Consider the following 25,048-nt stretch of genomic DNA (forward strand, 5'->3'; position numbering starts at 1 on the left):
TAATGAAATCATAACGAACTTTCCTCTGGAGGCAAGCATGTCCTCGCTCCCTCCTGAACCATCATGCCCTCTAGATTGCTTTGTGCATCGTTGTTCCTTCTGTCTGAGTTCTGTTCCTTCAACCGGTATCCAGCCAAAGCCTCACTGTTCTATGGGACTCAGTCCCATCCATGCCAAACACAAGTTTTTGAACCTAGATCTCGATGTTACGTACATCCTTTGGTCCTTAGTTGGGTTCATGGTCCACTAATACTGTTTGCTGATTGGCCTTGTGGATAGCTTTTACTGAAAGAGATTTTAAGTTATTGAAGATACATGAATTACAAGGACAAAAGTAAGAGAAATCAGAGAACAAAGCAAAAACACTAACAACTAAAACATTCCCACCAGGAAACTTCTAGAATGTATTTACTGTATGTACTTTGACATGTTTACTGAATAATAGAACATCGGAAATTACTTTCTCAGATTCAAAGGAGCATTGGCTAAACCCAAAATGGAATTTTTAATTGAAGTTCTTGTGAGCCACTTTTTTTTTTTTTTTTTTTTTGGTGCAGAAAAAGGAGTTAGATCACAGGGCGAAGGAAACTTTATGGCCAGCTTCCTGCTGCGGTTTGATTTGAGACCTCCTACAAGCTTAACATTACCGGTGGCAGCAGGACTGATTTTAAAGACAAGCGAGGCTGGTTTTCTTTTGCTGCTCTGCTTTGGACCTGCCTTTTGTTATCTTGAGTTACCTAGCAACAGGTCGTATTGACCTCAGGCCAAAGGATGCCAGCCAGCCTCTTCCCTGGGCAATGATTGTGGGCGCTTATTCATTAACTACATTCTTTGATGCTCACATAAAGGCCCACATGAGTGTGAAAACTGGGACAACTGTGATTTGGCTAATGTAACAGTTACTCATTGTTTGTGTCTTTAATATTATACAGTGAGTTTCAGCAATGTGTTGAGTAAACTTCTTTGATAACTTGAAGAAAAATAATTTGGTGGTCGCTTACTGTAATTTGGAAAAAAAAAAAAGGAGTAGTGATTTCCCTATGGGTGGTTTCTTTCGAATGGCAGGCTTAAAGCTGGCTGCTCACAGTGAGGATCTAATTGCCTGGTCTTAACTAGGCACACTGCTGCAAGAGGTCTTGGAAACAGGGCTTCTGGAGTTTGTATCACCTTGAGCTTCATTAGAATGATGCCTTCTCTTTATGGCATTGGGATGCATTTCAACAGGAAATGTGAGCTAGTTTCACTTTACTTTGCAAAAAGAACTGTTATAAAAAAAGTTCAGAGTTGCTAAAAACTGCTTCTTATGTGTTTTAAAAATTCCATTCAGAAAGGTATATTCATCTTACTTTTAAGAGCTAATAATGCATTGTAACATGAGCCACTTTTTCTAATATTTGTGTGTAAGCTGCCAGTTTTACTTCAGAAATGTATTTACCAATGCATTTGGAATATTATATAACTGTATTGATGGAGAACCATAGGAAGTTCAAATTTTATAAACCTAATTTAAAAATTATCTTTGGGTTGTTTATATGATTTCATGATAATTTTTTTTTTTTAATCCTGAGTTGTATGCTTTGACTTCTATTTTTAGGATATCAGATTAAAAAGTAAAAATTGCATGGGTTAACATCTACTCATTTATGTAATGAAAATCTTGAGCTAGATTACCTATCAAGGTTTTTCTGGCATGAATACAGCAAAACATGAATACACAGTTGCTTGAGATTTTTTATTGGCTATGATTTATCAAAGAGGTAACTCATGGGTGGAAATAAGTCTCAGAATAGGCAAGTTGCTGAGATTTCAAGAAAAGTTAAGATTTGGAACATAGCATTTAGTTTCTTATATGAGAGTGAACAGTAGGAACTAGAGACTTGAAGAATCTGAGGGCTGCATTAAAATTCCCAAAAGGAAAATTGCCATCCTTTTGTAAATTAGACTGCAGTTGGGAATGGGTGGCCTGGTAGAAAATAAAAGGCAGAATTACACAGACAAAATTTTTAGGAAGTGTAGTGTGGTTGAGAGACTTCTACATAGAGAGATCCTAGTAATGTAACTGTTGTGCTGGATCTGCTGCTAACTTCTGTCTGTACAGTTAAATGCATGTATTCTGAACTTGTACCCTGTGTAAGTGGATTTGATGCATTCGTGAGCGAATATCTCACAGGGTAATAAGAGCCGTGGGTAGGGGACAATGCTGCCTTGCTAGGATGCTTGCTCTTCTACTCACTCATTCCATAGCATTGGGTAACTTGCTTATGTGACTTCTGATTCTATGCCAACTACCCTTCGGGGAACTTGGCATATCCAGGTAGCAGAGAGCAATCTGAGGAGCACGTGGCTAAATTGCTCCAAATCCAAGCCAGACTATCTTGTTGACCAGTTCATTGAAATTGGTGGCACCCCAGATCAAATTTCCTTCTGGTAATCATGTCAACAAGTGGTCTTGTGCAGGCCACAGGGTTTCATGAACATTCAAGATGTTGAAGACATCAAGTATGTCCAAACTAGAAGAAACAAAGGACACGGGCAGCATTTAGGCTTATCCGGCTTTCACAATGTGCGTAATGCCTGATATCCAATTCATGATTTTTCCTCTCATAGTATAGCCCTTTGCCTGTAGCACCAGCATATAAATTTCCCTCCAAATCTTTCTAAATGGGGCTTTCCTAATAGCCATTTCTCTGTCTCTTGATATTAGTAATTTTATTTATGTGGAGTCTTTTCTTGTTTAAACAAGAAATGGTATTGGGGAACCAGAAGGTATTGAGCAATTAAATCAGTGCTGGAATTGGATCAGACGATGCCTTATGTTCTTTGCTTTGGTTACTCCTTTGGTAACAAACAGTGTGGGGACAACATACTTAGTCTGTCATCTCTATTTTATTAAGCAGAGATTTCTTGTCACCAGACATATTGTATTGTCTCAAAGGAGAACAGGAAATATTTTTTCAAAATCTAAGATTTTCCATAAAATCAAATTGTTTTATGGGGCTTAAAATAATTAGAATATGGCTATGTTTTCCTTACTACAACCACTATTCTCATTTTAATGAAATAGAATACAAAACTCTATATTTCAACTCTTCTCCCAATAGTTTAACGTCTATGGGCTGTGTTTTTTATTTTACAAATATTTGTATTTCATGGTCTGTGAAGTCCTGCCAAGCTCTGAGATTAAGTCAGAAAGTTAAGGATATTAGGTGGGCTTTGCGCAGTTCTCAAGATTAAAGTCAGGGACAGTGTCTAATTGCTGCTTTCTGAAACATCCCTTAGACTCATTAAGGTGAATAAACCATTGCAGCAATCTGGTACTGAATGCTATTTATCTTCTGATATTCTTCAAATGGTTGCCTCTAATTCTTTGCATACAGTTCTTTTGCAGGCATTCAGTCCTTGAAGCAAATGACATTTTTCTAATTTTAACTCCAGTCAATCAGTTGGTCGAGTATTGATGAACAAGCATTTGCTATAACAGTGTCTTGAATAACATCAATGTGGATTGAACATGTGCCATGCCTAAGAGATTTCTTAATTAACCTGCTGACACTGCCAATGAGAGTTCAATGTTGTTTCAAGAAAGAGTCCCATTAGCATTACCACTTTGCTATTTTGACCATTTGCTCCACTGTTCCATACATATCGTGTCTTTTACTATTATGAAAATTAAATAATTAATGAAAGCCATTTAAATACGTGAGTTAAATTCTTTAAAATGCTGGTCAATCTGTGATGTTTGATTACTGAAGTTATAGATACATTGAAATATGAGACTTTAGGTTAAAAGAAAAAATCAAATGAGCTATTTTTGTGTGTTTTCGTGTCTATTTATCCATTTTTAAGCTCATTTATTTATTATTGGAAGGAGAGAGAGAGGGAGAGGGAGAGAGGGAGTGGGAGAGAGAGAGAGAGATCTTCTATCCACTGGTTCACTCCTCAAATGCCTACAACAGCAGAATCTGGACCAAGCCAAAGCCAGAGCCAGGAAGTCTGTTCAGATCCACCACATGGATGGCAGGAACCCAAGTACTTGAACCAACAACTGCTGCTTCCCAGGTGTATTAGCAAAAAGATGCATTAGAAGCAAAGGCTATTGGGGGAATAAATGAATGGCTTTCACTCTGGAAAACCTGGCACATGTTGATTTCAGTTTCTTTTCTGTCGTTTTTTTAGTATGTCTTAATAACTTTAACAGATATTGTCCATTCCATTAAAATAATACTGCATTTATCATTAATATATCAATTCAATATCATTTCGGCATCTTAAAGGATAATTTTAAGAGAAAATGTGTGTGTGTGTTTCTGTGTGTGTGCATATACTTGTGATTCCTGGACCACTTTCAAACTCTATGAGCTTCCTTGGTGCTCTTTCCTGGTCTGTGTTGTCCCTCCCTGTTGAAACTGTTCTACTTTTTTTTTTTTAAAGTTTGTTTTCATCTGCTTGAAAGGCAGAGTAACAAAGGGACAGAGATGTTGTCTATCCACTGGATCACTGCCGAAATGCCCACAATAGCCAGGACTGGGCCAGGCAACAGCAGGAGCCATCTGTCACATGGGTGGCAGGGTCCAGAGCATTTGAGCCATCATCTGCTGCCTCCCAGGATGCATCTGCAGTAAACTAGGCCAGACCAGAGGCTCCAGGGCTCTGATACGGGATGCAGGCATCCCAGCAGTGGCTTAACCTGCTGTGCCACAATGCTGTTCTCCAATGCTATGATTTTTGTCATTATGCAAGAAAATTTTATGCAGATCTAAAGAGATAGAAGTTTTCTCTTCAGTAGCTCCTAATAAAATGGGGAAGCTTAAGAGCAGTGAAGAGATTACCAGAATATAAAGCAATCCAAATACAAAAGTGAGTTTTAAGAAACATCCAGGAGAGCAGTGATAATGCCATCGCAGATCTTATAATACAGTTATTTAGAAAGATGTGCACTCTTATAATCACAACTGCTTTTCACACTACTGTGCAATGAGTGCCACGTTCTTCATCACACAAATGAAGTAACTTAAGGTCATAAAGGTTAACTAATATGCCTCTGTTAGGGGTTTTTTGGATGAATATCAGATGAACATGAACTTAACATCTTATAAAGATAAATTTACATGTTAGCAGAGTCCCTGGCTCAGGCCCCTTTCGGACTAAAAGCTGGGACTTAAATCTCATCAGAGGCTCCCTATTAGCAGAACTCCTGTCTTTATGGTTACAACACTTGGGTCTCTATGTTCTTGCTGGCCAGAAGCCAGGGTTTACTCTCAATTCATGGAGGCCGACCAGGGTCCTAGCTACCTTTCAGTTTATTTTTCCATAGCAGGAGAATTTCCCTCACTTTGCGTCTCTGCTTTTTTTAAAGATTTTATTTAGAGGGGACGGCCAAGTAGGGTCAGCAACATTGCAGGCAGAACTGTAAGTTTCTTGTTGAGATGCCACCTGCCTTTACCTGGCCAGCTCTCATCCCAGGTCAGCTAAGTAATGAAAGTCAACAGAGTGCCTTCCCCTAGGAGGTTCACACCTCCCTTAGGATGTACCCCATGTGAAGAGATAGATAGGTCTGGGCCTCTTAACTTACAAGGCCTAAAGCCCAACAGATTATTATCAAGCCCCTTCTGTCAGGTTCTATTTGCCTCTCAATCAGAAAACTTAATTGTAGCTTAGACCGCACCTTTCTTAGCTCCTCTAATAATGACTCTGTCCTTTGTTCTAGACCCTGTCTAGTGCACTTGGGCCTCATTCCTTCATAATCATAACCTCTACTCTACCACTAATGCTCTACTTCCAACCTATGTGTACTGATGGTCCTCTTCCCCACTTAATGCTGTATAATTGTTCAGACCTGGTTAATGCCACTCTTAGGATCATTGGTTACTATCCTCACCCTGTCTTTTATGACCTTGTCTAAATATGATCAGAATCAGCGAACTTGGAAGGCTTCCATAGCCTTGGCAACTCATGACGAGAGCCTAGGGTGGTTACTGGCGCCATAAACTAGAGTGTCAATTTGTTGGGTCAACAACAGGAGTCACTGTGGAGTTGCTCCTCATGTGGGATCTCTGTCCTTAATGTGCTGTACATTGTGAATTAATGCTATAACTAGAACTCAAACAGTATGTTTCATTTTGTGTTTCTATGCGGGTGCAAGCTGTTGAAATCTTGACTTAGGGCCGGCGCCGTGGCTCAACAGGCTAATCCTCCGCCTTGCAGCACTGGCACACCGGGTTCTAGTCCCGGTCGGGGCACCGATCCTGTCCCGGTTGCCCCTCTTCCAGGCCAGCTCTCTGCTGTGGCCAGGGAGTGCAGTGGAGGATGGCCCAAGTGCTTGGGCCCTGCACCCCATGGGAGACCAGGAGAAGCACCTGGCTCCTGCCATCGGAACAGCGCGGTGCGCCAGCCGCAGCGTGCCTACCGCGGCGGCCATTGGAGGGTGAACCAACGGCAAAAGGAAGACCTTTCTCTCTGTCTCTCTGTCTCACTATCCACTCTGCCTGTCAAAAATAAAATAAAAAAAATAATAAAAAAAAGAAATCTTGACTTAATATATACTAAATTGATCTTCTGTATATAAAGAGAATTGAAAATGAATCTTGATTTGAATGGAAGGGGAGAGGGAGCGGGAGAGGGGAGGGTTGCGGGTGGGAGGGAAGTTATGGGAGGGCGAAGCCATTGTAATCCATAAGCTGTACATTGGAAATTTATATTCATTAAATAAAAGTTAAAAAAAAAGATTTTATTTATTTGAGAGGTAAGGTTACAGACACAGAGAGGGAGAGACAGAGAGAGGTCTCCCATCTACTGGTTCACTCCAAATGGGCAAAACAGCCAGAGCTGAGCTGATCTGAAGCCAGGAAACAAGAGCTTCCTCCGGGTTTCCCACGTGGGTGCAGGGGCCCAAGCACTCGGGCCATCTTCTACTGCTTTCCTGGGACATAGCAGAGAGCTGTATCAGAAGAGGAGCAGCTGGGATGCTGGCATTTCAGGCAGAGGCTTAGCCTACTGCGCCATAGCTCCAGCCCCTCTATGCTTTTATAAGGACTGATTTGGTTAGGTCAGACCCACCTTGGGTAATTTCCCTCCTGACTATCTTGAGGTCAACTTAATAATATCTGCAAAGTATCTTCTAGCATATAGTACACATTATCCCAGGAGTGGTATCTAACCGTATGTGCAAATCCCTTTCAAGATCAGTGGGGCAAGGGTTTGTACAAGGGCTGATGAGCAATGGGTAGGATGCTGGAATTATGTGCATACCACTGTGTCTGAAATTACATGGTCAAAAACTAATCTTGCTGACTTCATATCTTCTGTTCCTTATATGAGAGTACTTCAAAAAGTTTATGGAAAATGGAAATTTAAAGATAATTTTATTTTGGTCTAAAATATTGAAATTCATGCACCGCTTGTTCATAGTATGCATGTTTTAAAAAGACTTATTTATTTGAAAGTCAGGGTTACAGAGATAGAGATCTTCAGTCTGTTGGTTCACTCCACAGATGGCCGCATGGCCAGCGCTGGGCCAGGCCAAAGCCAGGAGCCAAGAGCTTCATTCAGGTCTGCCATGTGGGTGGCAGGGCCCAAACACTTGGGCCATCCCCTGATGCTGTTCCCAGGTCATTAGGTAGGCAGCTGGATTGGAACTGGAGTGGCCTGGATTTGAACTGATGCCATTATGCTGGGATGCTGGTGTTGCAGGGAGCAGCTTTTACCTCACACACCACAATGCCAGCCTCTTAGTATGCGTTCTTAATGAACCTTTTGAAGACAAAAAGGTTTGATTTTAACAAAAAGGCTCTTTAGTTATCATTTATTATATGCTTATCTACTGTGATTGGATTTCAAGTTATTGGAGATTTGGTGATATAAGATTTTAGTCCCATTTTATACAGGTGGAAACTAAGGCTTGGGGATGCCGTGCGAGCACTTAAGATCACACAATTTACATATGAGGGAGTCTATCAAGTTCTTTGACTCCATATCCTGTGCTATCATGTAAGAAAATACTTGAAAGGGGCTTTGGAGGATCTTATATTTCAACAGGTAGAGATAGTATCAGAAATGACCAGTAACAAGGAGAAACAGCAGCAAAAACAGGCATGGAGTTGGGCAAGACTGAGATACAGCATTTGTATTCCTAAGAGTGGAACTGAATTTTATCAACCGAATTATCACCTTCTTTTGGAATAGCATTTTGTCGCACAATTCTTTTTTTTAATACTAGGAACATTTATTTAAAGACACTGTAAATGGTGCTATGGGAGTTTGCGATGTCGTATAAAGAACAATTTCATTTTTGATGCAGGAATGTTATCTTGAGGTCTTCATGAGAGACCTATTTCCAATTTTCAGATGAGGAGAGCTGAGATTACTGAACTGTGTTATTTTTATTCTTTGCTTGCTTAGAAATCTTAGTACTGAATTTGTGTCTGATTTTACAATCAACGAGCTACTCACTTTTTTTTTTTTTTTTTTTGGCCTAGTTTTTGGTCTTGCCCTACCTTAAATTCTTTCAAAAACTATTCAGGTTAGGAATAAACAAATACATGAATAAAATTCATTAGGTGTTTTACAGAAACCTCTCAAGGATTTTCAGACAGTAAGCTCTGAAATTTGGTTTCCTGCTTCTTACCTATCAATCCTTCTGAACTAAAATGAACTGGAACCTAAATCATTACGTTCATTGTTATGCTATTGTCAATACATCCTGCTGACCTGGCCCACATCACATTGAGGGTATGATTTGGACTACTGATATAAATTCCACTCTGATGTCTCCTTTCTTTACCTTAGAAAGCAATTGGAGGCAAAGACGTAAAAAGAGTAGTGAGAAATTAAGGTCCTTCAAAAATTGCTTGCGAAGCTGTGTCAGCTCAATTTAGATGAAAGTGTGCTGGCACGGACTGCCAGGCTGTGGCGCATCAGCAGAGTGATGATTGTTACAAATAAAAGCCCCACACCTCTCTCGCAATTGCAGAAATGTAACTGCATTAGAAAAATGATGTTGTACAAGTCTATTGCAAATGTGATGCAGGAAACCTTTGTCATGATGAGCTGTTGGAAAGAGTTCATAGCAGCAGTTAGAGAAACTTGAGGAATAAAACTCAGCTGAGGAAGCAAACTGAAAAATCTAGGACTCTAAAAACACCAGCAAAGAGGAACGGAGAAGGGTAGGAAGGAGGTGAAAGGGCATATGGCATGAAAACATGGAAAAGGTGGGAATCGCCCAATAGGGGTGTATGGATTGGTAGGCAGGCCTAGGAAGTGACTAAGGCACAATGAGAGATGGGAGTGGTGAGACGCACCCGCTCATGTGCAGAAGGAGAAAGCAAACAAGACGCTGAACCAGAGGCACATTAGTGATTTTCCGGAGAATGGGAGATGTGTTTACTGTGTGTGTGTGTGTGTGTGTTTGATCCGCAACAGGGTAAGATGAATACCGGCGCAGTTCTTTCTTGTAAAAGCAAGGGAAAAATAAAGACTTTTATATTGAATTCATGGGAATTCAAATTTAGTGAGGTTGTTTTATCTCTTTGGCTGTTTGATAGTAAGAAACCAGGGGCTAACGCTTTAATCAGCATCATGATGGTGAGCTGTTTAGAGGTTACATACATTTCAGGCAATGCCTCACGAGTTTCCTGTGGCTTTGCTAACAAATGGCCAGAAACCTAGTGACTTTAGATCACATAAACTTAACTTTCCCAGTGCTGAAGGCTGGAAGTCGGAATCTGGACTGGGGTCCAAGTGCTGGCACTCCTTCTAGGCACTGCATGAAAATCCAGCCATTGCATTTCTTTTTTTTTTTTTTCTTTTTGACAGGCAGAGTGGACAGTAGACGGAGACAGAGAGAAAGGTCTTCCTTTTTGCCGTTGGTTCACCCTCCAATGGCCGCCGCGGTTGGCACACTGCGGCCAGCGCACCGCGCTGTACCCATGGCAGGAGCCAGGTGCTTCTCCTGGTCTCCCATGGGGTGCAGGGCCCAAGCACTTGGGCCATCCTCCACTGCACTCCCTGGCCACAGCAGAGAGCTGGCCTGGAAGAGGGGCAACCGGGACAGGATTGGTGCCCCGACTGGGACTAGAACCCGGTATGCCGGCGCTGCAAGGCGGAGGATTAGCCTAGTGAGCCGCGGTGCCGGCCCAGCCATTGCATTTCTGCCTTCTCTGTCCTCACACCTCCTCCTCCTCTGTGTGTGTAAAGTCTCCGTGTGTCTTTCTCAGAAGGAACGCATGAGGGTATTTAGGCCACACTTGGATAATCCAGGATGATCTCCCCAGTCATATCTGCAAAGTTCTGTCAAAGTAGCATTCACCTACCTTCAGGTCTCTCTGGGAACAGCGTTGGGCCTACTGCAATGCCAAATTACATAAGATGGTGTCTTGGCATAAAATGAGGACTTAACTTTCTTGCTTTCTTTGCCTTTCTAGATTTCTTTGTCATTTTCTGCTGCTGTAACAAAGTATTTGAGGCTAAGTGCTTACAAATGAAAGAAATGGTTTCTTTAGCTCAGTTTTGGAGGCTGAAAGCCCAAGGTTGGGTAGCTCCTCGAGTTCAGCTCTGGTGAGGGCTCCCTTGGCTGCACCACACAAAGCAGAATGGAAAGAAAAATAGCCATGTGCTTAAGTGGCCAAACTCACGGGGCAGCCTTGCTTTCAACAACCTGCTCCCGTGGGAGCTAACCTAGTCCACAAGATGAGCATCAGTTCCTTCTCTGGATGCCCCCTGACCTAAAACCTTCCACTGGGGCCTACTTCATGGTACACCACGTCTACACTGCCAGGTCAGTGAACAAGCCGCCTGCACACGAGCCCCTGGGGAACAAACCACAACCAAACCAGAGCATAGGCCTCAGGTCATGCATCTTTCACATGGATGTAATGATACTTTGATTATTTCATTCTGAGAATTGAATGTTTTCAAAGTGATAAAGCGTTAATCAAATACAATGATAAATCTTACTGTCAAATATTCTCAATTAGGTTCTAATAAAATATTGATAACACTTTACTATGATTATGTGACATGAGGGAATCTGGGAACACTTACAAGGTTAAAAATGTATTTAATCTCCTTTATCTGTTTTTTAAAGTGTAGATAATAACTGACATTTTGGGATTGTTTTCAGGACTCAATTCAGTGAGTTTATATATATATATATATATATACACATAATACTTGGGAAAGTATTAGGCACAAAGTAGTAGAGTTAATAATAAAATAACAATAGACTAAAAACTCTGAATACTTTATAATTTGAAATAGGTAAATGCGTAAAAATGGGAAGGGGACTTTTAAAGAAGTGAAATGAGATTGTCAAAGAAATGTTCTGATAAAAACTCTGAAGTGAAAAATGCTGTTTTGGATCTAATCCTGATTTCAGAGTGGTCTTATTTCTTTCCGTTTATTTTTATTTAAAATGTGTCTTGTTTTTTGCTTTGTTAATTAATTGTGTGATAACATAAAATAGAGCTTGGAGCTCCGCCCTAAGGACAACACATGGGAAACTGCCTGGGTCCTGTGTGGCTGGTGAGTCAGGCCCTTGGGGGATCAGGGTGGGGAGACGACCTCCAGGTCAGAGGCCTGTGACTGTACACGGTGTGGAAAAGGGAGTCACGTGGAGCAGACATCCTTGTGTAAATAAATATAAATGATTGAATATGATACAAGAGTATTTTGAGATTCTGAGTCTGGTAGAATGGGCCAGAAAAGCTACATAGAGTACTCGACATTTGAGTTGAATTTAGAAAGGTGAGTAGGAACACAGCTCTCGGGCAGAAGTGGAGGAATTTTTTTTGGCTAATGGGCACTCTGTGGGTACAAATGAGCATAGCAGATTCAGAAAACTCTGGTTAGCAGGCTGATTGAGCATCTGTGGTATTCTAGGAGTTGACTTTGAAAGAAAGACTATGTCATCAAGGAGTTTACAATGCAAATGTATTTTACCTTGGTAATGAATGTCTTCGTTACAATTAATAGTAAAAAAATTAAATGGTAAGTTTGAAGTTTTAGAAGATATAGCCTGTAAGTTAAATACACTGATCAGGATGGGATCCCGAAGCTATTGGCACTTTATATGTATTTTTATTTTCCATTAAATGTTTCAAGAAGTTTATGAGGGTGAAGGCATTCTACAGCACCTAAAAATAGACTTGCACTTAGCACAGAACAATTACGATTTTCTTGTCAATAAATGTTATGTTGAGAGGATATGTACTATGGAAGGGAGCCTCTGGGGAACAGGTGAAAGGGTATGCCAAAAACATTTCTGAATTCAGGGTGCACTGCAGATGGTATGTAAGGATGCTATTTGGAACAGTGGCAGGAGTTTGGTTCACAAGTTCTGGGCTTTTGAGTAAGCACCACCCCCTTCAAAGTGCAGCATCACACGGAGATTGTGTGGACTTTGCACACAGGCAGGCAAGAGACAGAAAATTGCTAAATATCAGTAAGAATCACTGTACCATTGATATCTGACTCAAGAAAAATATTTATCTGAGATTGCAGCTGTCATTCTTTGCATAAACCCTATGCTACCTTCTGTGGTGTTCATACTGGATCTTCAACTCTCAAAATGTAAATTCAAAAGTGGCAGTAAATCCAATTCTCAGTTTATATTTTTTCATTTTTGTTTTATATTTTATTTTCATCTATTTTTGCTGGCATTGATAGAACTGAGCTGTGATTACAATTAATAACAGATAGTGGTTTCCAATATTTAATGAATTACAATGAGTGATAATCTATACTGAATTTCAACAATGGGCATCTGACTCTTGAAATCAAATAATTTAAAATAATAACATTTAAAACTATTCCAGCATTGTAGCACAGTGGGTCAAGCTGCTGCTTTTGATCCTGGCATCCCAGATCTGAGCCCTGGGTTAGAACACCATTGGCTTTGCCGATCCAGCTCCCTACTGATGCACCTGGGAAAGCAGCAGCAGACAGCCAAGTGCTTGGACCCCTGACACCCACACAAGAGATTCAGATAGAATTCCTGGCTCCTGGCCCAACCCTGGCCATTTCAGGGAAGATTCTCTCTTTCACACATAAACTTAAGTAAGTAAAATAATGGCTGGCACTGTGGCTTAGTGGATAAAGCAATGCCGGCATACTATATGGGAGCCATTTTGTGTCCCAGCTGCATCACTTCTGATGCAGCTCCCTGCTAATGGCCTGGGAAAAGCAGCAGAAGGTGGCCCAAATGTTGGACCCCTGATACCCATGTGGAAGACCTGGAAGAAGCTTCTGGCTTCTGGTCTCCACTTGGTCCAGCACTGGCTGTTGCAACTGTCTGGGGAGTGAACCAGCAAATGGAAGATCTGTCTCTCCCTCTCTTTCTCTGTAACTCTGCCTTTCAAATAGATAATAAATCTTTAAAAATAAATAATTCTTTAAAAATGTATTCCATTACAGATGAAAGTAATATTTAGGAGAAATAAATTAATATCAGAATATTTAAAATGAGAGAATTAGAGTTTTTGGGAATTAGAATGGTTGCTAAAATTAAAATGATACAGTCTATAAAATAGCCAGTCCATAAAGAGAGGAGATTAACAACTTCATTAAATTTGAGGGTTACAGATAACTTTATTAACACAGATGATACTAGCATAACAAATAATCACAGACCAATGGAACAGAAACAAGAGCTCAAAAGTAAATCGATACGTTTACAGTCCATTGCTATCTAAGGAAGATGGCAGGAACACACAATGGGGAAGGGCAGTTTCTTCAGTAAATAGTGCAGGGAATACTGCATATTTCCATGCAGAAGAATGAGATTAAATCCTTATACATGGCCGGTGCCGTGGCTCACTAGGCTAATCCTCAGCCTTGCAGCGCCAGCACCCCAGGTTCTAGTCCTGGTCGGGGCACCGGATTCTGTCCTGGTTGCCCCTCTTCCAGGCCAGCTCTCTGCTATGGCCCGGGAGTGCAGTGGAGGATGGCCCAAGTGTTTGGGCCCTGCACCCCATGGGAGACCTAGAGAAGCACCTGGCTCCTGCCTTCAGATCAGCGCGGTGTGCTGGCCGCAGCGCGCTGGCCGTGGCGGCCATTGAAGGGTGAACCAACGGCAAAGGAAGACCTTTCTCTATGTCTCTCTCTCTCACTGTCCACTCTGCCTGTCAAAAAAAAAAAATCCTTATACACAACAATTAACTCAAAATGGATTAACGGTTTAAATGTCCAACTGGAAACTCTGGAACTACTAGAAGAATACATGGAACAATGTCCATCGCATTGGTCAGAACAGTGGTTTTGTTTTACATAAAAGCAGCAACACTACTCTATACATCCAAAGGAGGTGAAATCATAAATGATGCCTTCGTGCCCGTGTTCATTGTAGTGTTTTCAACATAAGTGTCCATGAACTTATGAACGGATAAAGAACATGTGGGACATGTATACTGTGGAATACTCTTTGGTCTTTATTAAAGGTGAAAATCCTGCCATGTACAACAACATGGATGAACCTGGAAGGCACTGTGATAGCTGAAATAAGGTAGATATAGAAGGGGAAATACCGCATGAGCTCACATGTGTGGAATATAGAAAACGCTGAACTCATGGAAACAGTATAATGGTGATTATCAGAGGGTGGTTATGGGGGGAATAGGGAGATGTTGGATACACAACAGATTTCAATCTTACAGGAAGATTAAGGATTTGTTGTATACCATGATACCTATAATTAATAACAGTATATATTTGAAAGTTGCTATTAGAATAGTTTGAGTGTTCTTGCCACAAAAATAATGTGTATTTGAGATGATATATATGTTTACTATCTTGATTTAGCCTTGAATACAGATGTGTAACATATTTATATATACACAATATGATATATGTGTATTTGGTATACATATGTGTATATACATATATAAACAACATAAGTATATATATGTATATACATGGTATTTGCCTATTAAACATGGGAAATTCTTGAAATAGGGAATGTTAGAAATATTATATAGTAAAATGTTTGGAATTATGATGGAGGAATATAAAAATTTTAAACTCATGATTTACTTATTGATTTCCGGAAGCAGTATTTTTCATACATCAGCAGCTCTGAAAGCAAGTTCTACCTAACAATCTATATCGTATGACACTATTTCTGGTTTCATTTCTGTTGCATTTTAATATCTCCCAAATTAAGTTGAAACTTATATTTGATGCATCGTAGACTTACTGAAAGTGAGAGATGGTACTTTAACAAGTGTTAAAGGTCAGCAGTATTCTTAAAATTGTATATGAATACATGAAATGTATTTATTAATAACAAAGAGTATAGAATATGTTTATAATAAAGTTAAAAATCTTTGCCTTCTCAGGAAAAAGAGTGAGGAGATGCATTAATAAGTGATTAAAAAATTTCCCAATTAAAAAAAAATTTCAAGTTGGAAGGACTGAGGACAAGATAAAACAAAGCCCAATATTTGAACGTATTTTGATAAAAGTTCTTAATTTCAGTGATTGGAAGACAATCATGTAAGTTCCCAAAGAGAAAGAAAAACGCACAGGCAAAACCAAGAATCAGATCTTCATGAGACATAACATCTTGTCTCCTCCCCATTTGCTAAGGACAAGAGACATTACAGAGCATGGCTGTCATTAAACCTTGCAAAAATCTGCTCCTAGGTTGTTTCCTCTCAGGCTAACTACATTGTGTTCCTTTCTTCTCATGATGTCTCATCACATCACTGGAACAAACACTGGACGTGGAGTTAGAAGATTTGGGTTCTGATCCCTGAGCTGCTCAACACAACTTCCCCATCTTCACCCAGAAAGTCTAGGAGTTACACGATTCTGACTCTGGTTCCTGCTCTGTGCCAATCAACCTCCCCATGTTCTGTAAGGGAATGCCATCATTGAGGCTTCCCTTTCTCTTCTTGTTAATTGATTGGAATTAATTTATCTTTAGTGGCTCTTCTACCTGTAACATTCTTTGATTTTATAATTAACAGAATTTGAGAAGTAACTGTACTTTAGAAATGAAGACATTTGTGACTTTTTAAAATTTTTTTCAATGATTTTGACAGTTTTATTCAAAAGTGCGTCCTAGTAACTTTCATTCCAGACTGGCTGCAAGAAATGAAGCGTTTATCATGCCCCTCAAATTTTTGGCATTAGTGACATAATTTTAGCTTGAAAAAAAAAAAAACTTTTGGAAGTAATTATCTCCCATTTTAAGGCCAACGACTGTTAGACCAATTAATTAGCAATTTTCTTATTAACATTCTAAGTCAACAGTAAAATGTTGAATAATTTAAAATTATAGCTAGAAAATGGTAAAAATATTTTAAGCAAAGCTATGTTTCTGTATTACAAGAAAATATTGGGAGCTTGCCTATCATGTTTCAGTAAGATACTCAGTATCCTTAGTGAAATTAGGGATTTACTATCAACTAGCGTCCTTACAAAGAACAGATTTCAATGATTGTCATCTCTATTGAAAAAAGTGAGAGACTTTAAATATATTCATAATTTATCTTGATATTTACAGAATATTAATGTATAATGGATCAATGTCAACTCCATAGATATGTAGCAGTTGAGTTTGGAATATAACAATCTTTCATCAGTGACAAAATCGTGGAATAAAGACCGTAATCATTAAGTTTACAGATTATGTCAAAGTGGGTAGGGTGAATACATTGGAGGAATGACCTCATTACAAAGCAGGATAAACTGAAGAGATGGCAGAACCAAGTGGAAGGGAGCTCATTAAGTTAAGCTTAAGCCAGGTGTGCGGTTGGAAAACTTGTGAGTAAGTACAGCTTGGTGGTCTGGTCAGGATATCTGACATGCAGATCACTTGGATCAGGAGACAGCAGTGTCAAGAGAACTCTGTCCACCAAATCATGCCAGACTGTGATGCTGTGAGGGCCCATGGAGGACAAGGGTTATGCTTTAGAATCATTGATTTGGACATCTTTAAATGACCTCCAAGCTCATTTGTCCCATACTTTAAATGCTTTTGAGTGGAATTCCACAGGAATATATGAAGTAAGAATATTGCACTTACAAAAACATAGCTCATTGTTTTTCCCCCAGCTGATTTGGATTCAGAAGTTACAAAGCAAGAATGCGTAATAGGTAGCCCAGTTGTAGTGAATGCCATAGCTGTTAAAGAATTCCTTATGATGCAAGTTGATAGAAAAACAGTAAAAATTTTTATTCTGAATATTTATTCATTTGCCAATTTAATTGTAGAAGAAAATAAAATGTCTGTGTACATATATATTTGATACTGTAGTTTTGTCATTTTATAGAAAATTTTATTTATACCTCTACCCCAGAGATTTCTTATTAAATATTTGTAATAATATTTATGTATTTGAAATTCAGTTTTGATGAGGAATCCATAAAGAATTAAAAGAGGCTCTGATATGAGTTCACCGATTTTTCAGAGTTCTTCAGTAACAATGATGAAATGCTCACAATTTGTCATATAAAGCATGTAATGAGAAAGCCACCCAGCAGTGCTTCATATATTTTGAGGAACCATTAAGCTGAATTAATGCTACAGTGATACACAATATGAAAAAGTTCAATTTTTAAAATCAGGCCATCCATTAAAAGTAATAGTTTTCATAGGAGGCACTTGAACACAAAGATAGAAAATATCAATGAATATTAAAAACAGCAACGCTTCAGACAGACTTCAGGAAAAGACTGTTAACCTTAATGATATCCAGTTATAGAACTCAGTTAAATTACTAATGATCATTTAAAATAAGAATTTATGATATCCTAATGTTATGGACTATGTTGAACAGAGACCAATACATGACATATACATATAAAGAAACATCACAGAGTACACCATAAATATAGATTATTCATGTTAATATTTTAAATAAAAACTTATAAATTAGGCCAGTGCCGTGGCTTAACAGGCTAATCCTCCACCTGTGGCGCTGGCACACGGGGTTCTAGTCCCGGTTGGGGCTCTGGATTCTATCCCGGTTGCCCCTCTTCCAGACCAGCTCTCTGCTATGGCCGGGGAAGGCAGTGGAGGATGGCCCAAGTGCTTGGGCCCTGCACCTGCATGGGAGACCAGGAGAAGCACCTGGCTCCTGGCTTCGGATCAGCATGATGCACCAGCCGCAGCAGCCATTGGAGGGTGAACCAATGGCAAAAAGGAAGACCTTTCTCTGTCTCTCTCACTATCCACTCTGCCTTTCAAAAAAAAAAACCTTATAAATTAAAGCACTATTATGCATTAATTGAAATGGTATCAAAAGACTAGGGGCTTTTGGCTTATTTGGGGACAATTCAACTCTCCATTTCTTGAAAACAAAATCCTACTGAAAATTTTCAAATATCAGGTGGCTGTAGAAAGAATACAATGAACTTGTCTGTCTTTTGATTCCATGCTTTGAGTTTACATAGTAAGTATAAGTAGGCGATTATCCTGTGAAGCTTCAGCCTTATTCTCAGCTCTAGGATTTGTATATGCCACTTAGAAAAATCTAATCATGTTGAAGGAATGGTTTACCTGATTCACCAAACATAGGACAGTACCATATACTTTAGTTGCATTCCAGTGTGAATTTAACTGTCCTCAGTTTTTAAAGAGTTTGGAAGCCAGGAATCGGGGCTTTATGGTTAGCCAAGAAGGTCAGATTTGAAAATAAATGATAACAACATGGTATGGTGATTAAAGTGTATACATTACTATTGAACCAGTATGGGATGTCCAACTCTTAGTAGATTGAGAAAGACTTGCTGGGGAGGCTGTTGTTGACTTTTTGTCTTAAATAAAAATAGATTGAACCTCTGCTGGATATGGTGTTTGATTCGTAGACATGGAACTCCAAGTTAACTCACACTAATCTATTTATGGAAACTTTTTTGTTCATTCATCTCCAAAATGTATTTTGACTACTCACATACAGGTTCTTGAGTTAGAGATAAATAATGTCATCACCTTAGAAGGTAGATATGAAGAAATACATTTTCCATATACTGTGTGAAATATCTAAGGCATATAAGCCAATATTGTAAGACATTGTGATATGTGTCACCGTAGATTTATGCACAGATTTTCAAGGGGGAGCTAACTCTGTTATATAGGAGGTCGCATAAATGCTTTAGAAAGGATACCCAAAAGAATTAATACCTGAATTGAGTCAAGAAGAGTGAGTGAGAGTCAGCTAAGTAACTGGACAGGGGATAAGGTATAGCATGCTTTCAATAGAAGTAAAGTACTTCTTAAAAAAAAAAAAAAAAAAAAAAAAGAGAGGCTGGCTCTGTGGCTCACTAGGCTAATCCTCTGCCTGTGGCAGTGGTACTCTGGGTTCTAGTCCTGGTCGGGGTGACGGATTCTGTCCCGGTTGCTCCTCTTCCAGTTCAGCTCTCTGCTGTGGTCTGGGAAGGCAGTGGAGGATGGCCCAAGTGCTTGGGCCCTGCACCCACATGGGAGACCAGGAGGAAGCACCTGGCTCCTGGCTTTGGATTGGCGCAGCGCATGCAGGCTGTAGTGGCCACTACGGGGTGAACCAATGGAAGGAAGACCTTGCTCTCTGTCTCTCTCTCACTGTCTAACTCTGCCTGTCAAAAAAAAAAAAAAAAAAAAAAAAAGGTTCTGTGTTAACAGGGCAGCAGATTTTTAGTATATTTGATTAGCAGGTCGCCTTTATGTTTGTTTTGCATTGATGAGATTTATTGTGAGAGTGGCTATCTAATGAGGACTTTAGATGAAATTTATGGGGGCTGGTGCCATGGCTCACTTGGTTAATCCTCTGCCTGCGGTGCCAGCATCCCATATGGGCGCTGGGTTCTAGTCCCTGTTGCTCCTCTTCCAGTCCAGTTCTCTGCTGTGGCCCGGGAAAGCAGTAGAAGATGGCGTAAGTGCTTGGGCCGCTGCACCCACATGGGAGACTGGGAAGAAGCACCTGGCTGCTGGCTTCAGATCGGAGCAGCTGTGGCTGTAGCGGCCATCTGGGGTGTGAAACAGTGGAAGGAAGACCTTTCTCTCTGTCTCTCTCTCTCTCATTGTCTATAACTCTACCTGTCAAATAAATAAAAAAAATTATGTGTTAAAAGTGAACCTGGAAGAAGAGTGAATACAGTGGAGGATAAGTAACTTGTAGGAAATTTCAAGGTGTGTAGCTTTCCTTACATGAAAGGATGAATGTCTAGCTCAAGGCAATTGTAGTGTGCATGGAGAAATAGTGCACAAATAATTCTGAGCTACTGAGGAGAAAAACATGAGGGACTTTTGTAGCTGTTATTTGTTTCACTTCTGCCTTGTTCCATGAAAATTGAAGGCAGCTTCTAGAAATCATAAAGTGCAACAAAAATATGTGTTAGTCATGAATGACGTGACAATCAAGGGAATTGACGACTGATCTCATAGCAGTTGGTCAGAGTAAAAGAGCACAAAAGATAGCACCTCAGCTTCATTGCTTGAAAATATACAGATGCTATCTTTACTGAAATCAGAAATTATATGGGAAAATTTCGTTTTCTGGGGAGACTGTTTTGTACATGTTCAATTTTAGGTATCTATGTATCATTGATGCTGGAGTATTCAAATGACAGTGGAAAACTTTTGTTTAAAATTCAGGAAAAGTGGTTTGAGAGACCCTAATCATGGTATGTCAGCTAACAGTTGCTTGAAAAATGCTCCACAAAAGGTCTTCCAAAGCTCAGTGATTTGCAGCAGGCAGTTATTTCTGTCTCCTGGATCTGTGGGTTTGCGGTGGCTTGACTGGACTAGGATAACCTTGTCTTCGGGCTATAGTTGATCTCAGTACTGCTTCAGTGTTGTCTTACCTCGAGACTAGACGCTTCCTAAGAGGTAGTATTCTCATGGTGGTAGCTGTTATGCAAGAACAAGTATTACCTGTCTTGAGGCAGAATGTGTCTGCACCCACCTAACTACCCTTTATTCCGTTAACTGAAACAAAGCACTTGGTGAAGCCTACCACCAAAAAGCTTGGGCAACACACTCCACAGCACAGCAACTATGGGAAAAGAATGGAGAAAGGGGAACACTAGTGTTTGAGGATTTGTCCTTAAGAATGGAAGTAAAAAAGGATGGAATAAAGTGAGGGAAAAATGGAGTCTTGACATCTAAGTAGGGGACTTGAATAAGAACGACAAGGAAAATAGCATCTGGTTCTATGCAGAGATCAAATGAAAATGTCTTTGCCTGTCAGTTTTGGGGTCATGAATAACACTAGGTTTGGGGTAATGTTGGAATTGGGGAGAACTGTAGTAAGTGAAGTGGACAAAGAGCTACTACCCCTTACACATTTTGTCAGTGAAGGAAGGAAAGACTATAGAAGCATGGAATTGGTAAACTGTCTGAGAAAGTGGTATTCCTTATTTCTCACTTAAGATTAATAATAAAACACATAGTTTTAGCAACAATATTTTGAAATTATATGAAGATAATCACAAGAAAACTCATGCCAATCATTCGTTTGGTTGCTTTCATATATACTTTTTAGAACTTGTCCTCCTTTTGTTCTGTATCCCAATTGACTCCTGCAAATTTTGTTTTCCAGGTCTCTATCTTTGGCACTCTATCTTCTGGCTACTCCCGTTGCCAAGTGTTCAACTTGCTGACAGCAGAATCTATAATTGAGCCCACAGAATTATATCAGAGATCTGGAAATGAAAGCCTATTACTCTGTGGAAGGTTGGTTGCTTTGAATCTCTTTCTTTGTTGAAGTGAAGGTTTATTCTCACTGTGAATATACACTGTATGTTTTTGCATTTGTGTTTCCAGTATATAATATTCTGTCATCAGCATCACTACAGGATTTAGAGAATGCCTTGGAAGCTATCAGTATCTCACAGGCTTTTGTCAATGTAAATCACTGATTTTTGTCATAGATGTCAAATCTAGAAGCATGTTTTATAGAAATATGGAGTAGTTTGTTGGAACCAGAGTTACAGTATGGGCTAGGAGACAACCTCTTCTACAGTTGGGTACTGGCCTACAGGAACGAGATGGCGTTGGTTCATTCCCCAGTGAAAATTCCTCCATGTGGGAATTCGAGGGGAGATGTAGAAGTAGCCTCCTCTCAAGTTACCCACCTACTTGCGGAATTTTTTCTTCTCTCCTTATAACTCTGCACTGTGCTGCTTCAGCAATCTTGATTCACAAAGGAGAATGTTTTCATTGGAGGAATATACAAATACTTTCACTGGATATGGAAATTGAAAAATCCATCCAGACTATGGTTTGCCTTAAAGAAACTGAGTTTTTTGATTCCTTATTGACTAGTTTGATGATAGACCTCAACAACCCAATAAAGGCAGGACAGTTAAGGGGCTGACCTTCAAGGAGGATGCCAGGGAAGGAAGACTCCTATTTATAGTTAAAAAAAAAATTAAGACTTAAGAATAAATTGGCAAACTCTCTATGAAGGAATCTTTGAAATCCTATTTGAAGATCATAAAATTTGACTTGAACAAATAAAATACTTTTGGATAGAAGACTTGTTATCATAATAATGGATAATCTCTAATGTATAAATTACCAAATCCCAAGAATTTCTGAAGAGCTAGAGAAGCTAGTTGGAAAGTTCGTATCTTAAAAGTAACAGTGAAAAAATTGGTAAGGTACATAGGGGAGGTGGCAGGGATGTAATGAATGCTTATTCATAAAATGATTAGACTATAAAGTTAATCCAAGTTAATTAAATTATACTGTGTTAGTAAGATTAATGGAAATTAATAATAGCATAAATATGTTCACATATACAAATTAATAAATGATGGGGATGTCCTACTTTAGTGAAGGGAAGTAGTTGTATTCAATTTGATAAAAACACATGTTTCAAGAACCTAGCATTAAATTACATTTATTATTTAAAGAATGAATCTTGTCCCCTAAAAAATAGAATAAATTTGTGGATTTTGCCTTTTACTACCTCTGTTAAATATTGTATTTGTTATGCTAGCCAGTGCATTTCAAGTATGTCATGAACAGGAAATGAAAATCATACATATTGGCAAGAAAAAGTGAAGCTATATTTATTTATACACTAGATGGGCATGTACCTAGTTAATGTGAAGATATCCCTAGAGACCGATGAGAACTTGGGTTACTTTCAAAATTCTACCTCTAAATGCAATCAATACACAACTGGAAAACAAAAGGTTGTTTAGTTATTCTTTAAAATTTATTTGAAAGGCAGAGAGAGATCTCACATCTACAGCTTCACTCTTTAAATACCCAGAATACACAGGGTTGGAACAGGCCAAAATGAGGAGTCTGGAATTCAGTCTAAGTCTCCCACATGGGTGTCAGGGACGCAGGAACTTGAGCCATCCCCTGCTGAAGTGGAGTCATACCTTGAACCCAGGCACCCTGATAAAGGGTGTGGGCAACAGAAGTGGAAAACCACTGAATGCACCAGTCTTACCCCATGAAAATGTTAAAATACTAAGTATAAGAGCATCCACAAACATGAAACACTTAGAAATAAATTTAACAAAGAATGTACAAGATTCATTCAAGGAAAAATACAAACTACAGGAAAGATTAACTGAATGAGACTATCCTCTATCTATCTATATACACACAAACATATATATATATATATATATATATGGATAAAGATGGGCAATTGATATGACTTAAGTTGATTTATCGTTTAATTTCATTCAAAAATCTTTGTTTTTTTTTTTAAATGACAAGCTGTTTCTAAAATGTATCTTTTAAAGCACAGTAAGTTAAGCTGAACAATTTTGAAAAACAAAAACAATAGAAGGATTTAAATGATCTGATTTCCAGGTGTAGTGCAAAACAGTAGTAATCTAGTATTTGTTCAAGGATGGGTATATAGACTAATGGGACTGTACAGACCCACACATAGATAATGTATCTTTAATAAAAGTGCCAAGATAATTTTAGGTGGAAAAATAGTGTTTTCAAGACACTTCAAGGCTCTGGAACAACAACTAATGAGCAAAAACATCTTTCATTAACTGACAAGGACATGGACATTGCCTGAAAAGAAATCAGAGACTTCCATGTAAAATCTAAAACTACAGAAATTCTCGAATAATTCATATAAGAAAAATCGTGAGAGATCAGAGATGCAGTTTCTTCTTTGATACGACAAAGCACAAATCATAAGAGAAAAGTAATCAGTTTTCATCAGTCCTGAGAAATTAATTTTTGCGTACTACAAAGTGTCAGGAGACATGGCATGTCAGGTTGCATGAGAAGTGTGTGTATTTATATACATCTGACAAACAACTAGCATTCATAATACATAAGAATTCTTAAAGCTTAATAAAGAAAAGCCAATAGAAACAGTGAAATTTTTGAGCAGAATTTTCATAAATGATAATATATTGCTGGCAAATAAACACGCTGATTTCCAACATTATTATCCAACAGACCTTTGAAGTATTCAAACCATAAGGAAGTCCCACTCCACATCAAGTAGAATGGCTAAAGTATGACAAACTGCCAGCCAGCTGGAAGCCTCACATAATGCTGGCACGAGAATCAGGTTCTCGAGCCTCTTTGGAAACCAGTTTGATCCATTCTTACAAGATTAAACATGCACTTAGGAAGGCAATAGCTGTCCCACTCTTGGTATTTACCCAAGAGAAGTGAAAACATTGGTCACATAATTCCTCCTGAATACATTCATTTATTTCATTTAAATGGGAAAAATCACTGTCCATTAAATAATGAATAAACAAATAAATATGACATACTCATGTATAATACTATTCCGTAATAAAGAATAAAACACACATATAATGCAGGTATTCACTAAAACTTCGTGTTACGTAAAATAAGCCAGAGGAAAAAAGCCTACATTTTTTTAAGGGAATATTTTTTATTTATTTATTTATTTTTTATTAAACTTTTATTTAATGAATATAAATTTCCAAAGTATAGCTTATGGGTTACAATGGCTTCCCCCCTCCCATAACTTCCCTCCTGTCCGCAACCCTCCCCTTTCAATTACATAAACGTTTGGAATTTTGAAACAAAATGTTTACAGGAATCCAGTGTTTGCTTAGTAAGGTGAATGCCAAGGGGATGAGGACACCTTGAATGATACAA

The 25,048-nt window shown here is 39.0% G+C and overlaps 1 long non-coding RNA gene across 1 annotated transcript in view; it reads left to right on the top strand.

Annotated features, from left to right (window-relative positions):
• Positions 1–25,048, top strand: part of LOC133749586 (uncharacterized) — a 629,472-nt gene that overhangs the window by 448,831 nt on the left and 155,593 nt on the right. The window contains exon 5 of the long non-coding RNA XR_009864601.1: positions 21,516–21,649. This is a non-coding gene — a long non-coding RNA (uncharacterized LOC133749586). The remainder of the gene's footprint in view (positions 1–21,515; positions 21,650–25,048) is intronic.

Source organism: Lepus europaeus, chromosome 20 (assembly GCF_033115175.1).
Source record: "Lepus europaeus isolate LE1 chromosome 20, mLepTim1.pri, whole genome shotgun sequence".
In the NCBI taxonomy this organism is placed as follows: Eukaryota; Metazoa; Chordata; class Mammalia; order Lagomorpha; family Leporidae; genus Lepus; species Lepus europaeus.